The sequence below is a fragment of the Arachis ipaensis genome, chromosome B1 (genome assembly GCF_059453495.1).
Source record: "Arachis ipaensis isolate K30076 ecotype BB chromosome B1, ASM5945349v1, whole genome shotgun sequence".
Lineage (NCBI taxonomy): Eukaryota > Viridiplantae > Streptophyta > Magnoliopsida > Fabales > Fabaceae > Arachis > Arachis ipaensis.
Genome location: NC_142436.1, coordinates 109,578,194 through 109,583,710, shown reverse-complemented (window position 1 = coordinate 109,583,710; position 5,517 = coordinate 109,578,194). Strand labels below are relative to the sequence as shown.

The 5,517-nt window shown below is 38.5% G+C and overlaps 1 non-coding gene across 1 annotated transcript; it reads left to right on the top strand.

Moving 5' to 3' along the window:
- Positions 1 to 3,164: 3,164 nt before the first annotated feature.
- On the top strand, positions 3,165 to 3,272 carry LOC148577876 (small nucleolar RNA R71). The gene has a single exon (XR_015904675.1). It is a non-coding gene; the product is annotated as a small nucleolar RNA R71 (small nucleolar RNA).
- The last annotated feature ends 2,245 nt before the right edge of the window (positions 3,273 to 5,517 follow it).

Here is a 5,517-nt window from a genome sequence, read left to right as displayed (position 1 = left end):
GCTTGAGGTCCAATCTTCTTAGTTGAACCGGCTTGCCTTTGGAGTCAATCTTCCATTGAGCTCCTTCTACACATATGTCCATAAGGACTTGGTCCAACCTTTGATCAAAGTTGACTCTCCTTGTGTAGGGGCGTGCGTTCTCTTCCATGTTTGGCAAGTTGAACGCCAACCTCACATTCTCCGGACTAAAATCTAAGTATTTCCCCCGAACCATTGTAACATAGTTCTTTGGATCCGGGTTCTTACATTGATCATGGTTCTTGGTGATCCATGCATTAGCATAGAACTCTTGAACCATTAGGATGCCGACTTGTTGGATGGGATTTGTTAGAACTTCCCAACCTCTTCTTTGAATTTCATGTCGGATCTCCGGATACTCATTTCTTTTGAGTTTGAAAGGGACCTCAGGGATCACCTTCTTCTTGGCCATAACATCATAGAAGTGGTCTTGATGGGCTTTGGACATGAACCTTTCCATCTCCCATGACTCGGAGGTGGAAGCTTTTGTCTTTCCTTTCCCCTTTCTAGAGGATTCTCCGGTCTTAGGTGCCATCAATGGTAATGGAAAAAGAAAAAGCTTATGCTTTTACCACACCAAACTTAGAATTTTGCTCGCCCTCGAGCAATAAAAGAAAGAATAGATGAAGAAGAAGAAGAAAGGGAGGAGAGGGAGAGTGGGAAGTGTTTTGGCCAAGAAGGGTGTAGAGGGGTGTGCTGTGTGAATTTGATGAAGAATGGAGGGCTTTATATAGGGGAGGGAGGGGGGGAAAGGTTTCGGCCAGATGGGTGGGTTTGGGTGGGAAATTGGTTTTGAATTTTTGAAGGTAGGTGGAGTTTATGAGGTAGGTTTATGGGGAAGAGTGGATGGATGTGAGTAGTGAAGAGGTGATGGGGAAGAGAGTTTGAGGTGATTGGTGAAGAGAGTGGTGAGAAGAAGTGAGTGGAGGTAGGTGGGGATCCTGTGGGGTCCACAGATCCTGAGTAGATCCTGTGGGGTCCACAGATCCTGAGTGGATCCTGTGGGGTCCATAGATCCTGAGGTGTTCAAGGATTTACATCCCTGCACCCATTATGCATGAAAAAATGCCTTTGCACACAACTCTGGGCGTTCAGCGCTAGGTTGGTGGCCATTTTGGGCGTTCAACGCCCATTTGTGTGCCATTTCTGGCGTTGAACGCCAGAACCATGCCTGTTCTGGCGTTCAGCGCCCAGAGGCTGCCCATTTTGGGCGTTCAGCGCCAGAACCATGCTCTGTTCTGGCACTGAACGCCAGACAGATGCTCCTCCAGGGTGTAATTTTTCTTCTGCTGTTTTTGATTCCGTTTTCAAGTTTTTATTTATTTTGTGACTCCACATGATCATTAACCTATAAAGACATATAATTAAGAAAAATATAGTTAGATAAAATAAAAATTGGGTTGCCTCCCAACAAGCGCTTCTTTAATGTCAATAGCTTGACAGTGGGTTCTCATGGAGCCTCACAGATGTTCAGAGCATTGTTGAGAGTCTCCAACACCAAACTTAGAGTTTGGATATGGGAGTTCAACACCAAACTTAGAGTTTGGTTGTGGCCTCCCAACACCAAACTTAGAGTTTGACTGTGGGGGCTTTGGTTGACTCTGCTTTGAGAGAAGCTTTTCAGGCTTCCTCTCCATGGTTGCAGAGGGAGATCCTTGAGTTTTAAACACAAGGGAGTCCTCATTCCATTGAAGGACTATTTCACCTCTGTCAACATCAATCACAGCTCTTGCTGTGGCCAGAAAAGGTCTTCCTAGGATGATGGATTCATCCTCTTCCTTTCCAGTATCCAGGACTATGAAATCAGCAGGGATGTAAAGGCCTTCAACCTTTACTAACACGTCCTCTACTTGTCCATAAGCCTGTTTTCTTGAATTGTCTGCCATCTCTAATGAGATTTTAGCAGCTTGCACCCCATAGATTCCCAATTTCTCTATTACAGAGAGGGGCATGAGGTTTATTCCTGAACCAAGGTCACATAGAGCCTTTAAGATCATAGTGCCTATGGTACAGGGTATTATGAACTTTCCAGGATCCTGTCTCTTCTGAGGCAATGTCAGTTGATCCAGATCACTTAGTTCATTGATGAACAAGGGAGGTTCAACTTCCCAAGTATCAATGCCAAATAATTTGGCATTCAGCTTCATGATTTCACCAAGAAACTTGGCAGTTTGCTCTTCAGTAACATTCTCATTCTCTCTAGAAGAGGAATACTCATCAGAGCTCATGAAGGGCATAAGGAGGTTCAATGGAATCTCTATGGTCTCTAGATGAGTCTCAGATTCCTTTGGTTCCTCAGAGGGAAGCTCCTTATTGGTCACTGGACATCCCAGGAGGTCTTCCTCCTTGGGATTTTCGTCCTCCTCTCCCTCATTGGGTTCGGCCATTTTGCTTATGTCAATGGCCTTGCACTCTCCTTTTGGATTCTCTTCTGTATTGCTTGGGAGAGTACTGGGAGGGATTTCAGTGATCCTTTTACTCAACTGGCCCACTTGTGCTTCCAAATTTCTAATGGAAGACCTTGTTTCATTCATGAAGCTCACAGTGGCCTTGGATAGATCAGAGACTAGATTTGCTAAATTAGAAGCATTTTGTTCAGAGTTCTCTGTCTGTTGCTGAGTGGATGATGGAAAAGGTTTATTGTTGTTAAACCTGTTTCTTCCACCATTATTAAAGCCTTGTTGAGGCTTTTGATCCTTCCATGAGAAATGTGGATGATTTCTCCATGATGAGTTATAGGTGTTTCCATAAGGTTCACCTAAGTAATTCACCTCTGCTATTGCAGGATTCTCAGGATCATAAGCTTCTTCTTCATAAGAAGCCTCTTGAGTACTGTTGGATGCAGCTTGCATTCCATTCAGACTCTGAGAAATCATATTGACTTGCTGAGTCAATATTTTATTCTGAGCCAATATGGCATTCAGAGTATCAACTTCAAGAACTCCCTTCTTCATAGGCGTCCCATTACTCACAGGATTCCTTTCAGAAGTGTACATGAACTGGTTATTAGCAACCATGTCAATGAGTTCTTGAGCTTCTGCAGGCGTTTTCTTTAGGTGAATGGATCCACCTGCAGAAGTGTCCAGTGACATCTTTGATAGCTCAGATAAACCATCATAGAATATATCCAGGATGGTCCATTCCGAAAGCATGTCAGAGGGACACTTTTTGGTCAGTCCTTTGTATCTCTCCCAAGCTTCATAGAGGGATTCACCTTCTTTCTGTTTGAAGGTCTGAACATCCACTCTAAGCTTGCTCAGCTTTTGAGGAGGAAAGAACTTGGCTAAGAAAGCCTTGACCAGCTTATCCCAAGAGTTCAGGCTATCCTTAAGTTGAGAATCCAACCATAATCTAGCTCTGTCTCTTACAGCAAAAGGGAAAAGCATGAGCCTGTAGACTTCAGGATCTACTCCATTAGTCTTAACAGTATCACATATCTACAAGAATTCAGTTAAGAACTGAAAAGGATCTTCATATGGAAGTCCATGAAACTTGCAGTTCTGCTGCATCAGAGAAACTAATTGAGGTTTCAGCTCAAAATTGTTTGCTCCAATGGCAGGAATGGAGATGCTTCTTCCATGTAAATTGGAATTAGGTGCAGTAAAGTCACCAAGCATCTTCCTTACATTATTATTATTTTCGGCTGCCATCTCCTCTTCCTGTTCGAAAATTTCTGAAAGGTTATCTCTGGATTGTTGTATTTTAGCTTCTCTTAGTTTCTTTTTTAGAGTACTTTCAGGTTCTGGATCTGCTTTCACAAGAATGTTCTTATCCTTGCTCCTGCTCATATGACAAAGAAGAGGGCACAGAAAAATAATAATAATAATAGAGATCCTTTATACCACAGTATAGGGGTCCTTGTGTGAGTAGAAGAAGAGGGGGAGACAAAGAATGTAATGTAATGGAAGAAACACAACTGTGAGGAGGGTTGAGATGTGAGATGAGATGTTAGTAGATGAATAAATAAATAGAATAAGATGAGAGAGAAGGAATTTTCGAAAATAAATTTTGAAAAAGAGTTAGTGATTTTTGAAAATAGTTTTTGAAAAATGTTAGTAATTTTCGAAAATTAAGATTTAAAAATTAAAAATTAAAATAATTAATAAATTAAAAAGAAATTTTGAAAAAGGGGGAAGATATTTTCGAAAATGAGAGAGAGAGAGTTAGTTAGGTAGTTTTGAAAAAGTTAAGAAACAAACAAAAAGTTAGTTAGTTGGTTGAAACAAATTTTGAAAACCACTTTTGAAAAGATAAGAAGTTAGGAAGTTAGAGAAGATATTTTGAAATCAAATTTTTGAAAAAGATAAGAAGATATTTTTGAAAAGATATGATAGAAATTAGTTTTTGAAAAAGATTTGATTTTTAAAATCTCAATTAATGACTTGATTCACAAGAAATCACAAGATATGATTCTAGAACTTAAAGTTTGAATCTTTCTTAACAAGCAAGTAACAAACTTCAAATTTTTGAATCAAAACATTAATTGATTATGTTATTTTCGAAAATTTGATATAAAAATAAGAAAAGGATTTTTGAAAAATATTTTTGGAATTTTCGAAAATAACTAAGAATTTTGAAAAAGATTTGATTTTTGAAAAAGATTTTGAAAAAGATAAGATTTTCAAATTGAAAATTTGATTTGACTCATAAGAAACAACTTGATTTTAAAATTTTTGAAAAAGTCAATCCAAATTTTCGAATTTGATGAGAGAAAAAGGGAAAGATATTTTTTTGATTTTTTTGAATTTTTTTTATGATGAGAGAGAAAAACAACAAAAAGACTCAATGCATGAAAATTTTGAATCAAAACAATGAATGCATGCATGAATGATATGAGTGTCAAGATGAACACCAAGAACACTTTGAATGTCAAGATGAACATCAAGAATATATTTTGAAAAATTTTTGATGCAAAGAAAACATGTAAGACACCAAACTTAGAAATCTTTCATGTTTAGACTCTAAGAATTCAAGAATGCATATGATAAACATGAAAAGACATAAAACAAAAAATCATCAAGATCAAACAAGAAGACTTACCAAGAACAACTTGAAGATCATGAAGAACACTATGAATGCATGAAATTTTCGAAAAATGCAAGATGCACATGCAAATGACACCAAACTTATGACATGACTCATGACTCAAACAAGAAACACAAAAAATGTTTTTGATTTTTATGATTTTCTAATTTTTTTGGATTTTTTCGAAAATTATATGAAAAAGAAAAAATAAGGATTCCAAAATTTTTAACATGAATTCCAGGAATCTTGCATTCTTAGTCTAAAGCTTCAGTCCAGGAATTAGACATGGCTCATGAGCCAGCCAAGCTTTCAATGAAAGCTCCGGTCTAAAACACTAGACATGGCCAATGGCCAGCCAAGCTTTAGCATGTAATTCAGACATGACACGCCTGACATACTCATTCCCAAAGGAATTAGACATGGCTTTACAGCCAGCCAGGCTTCAACATGCTTCATGAAACACTAGAATTCATT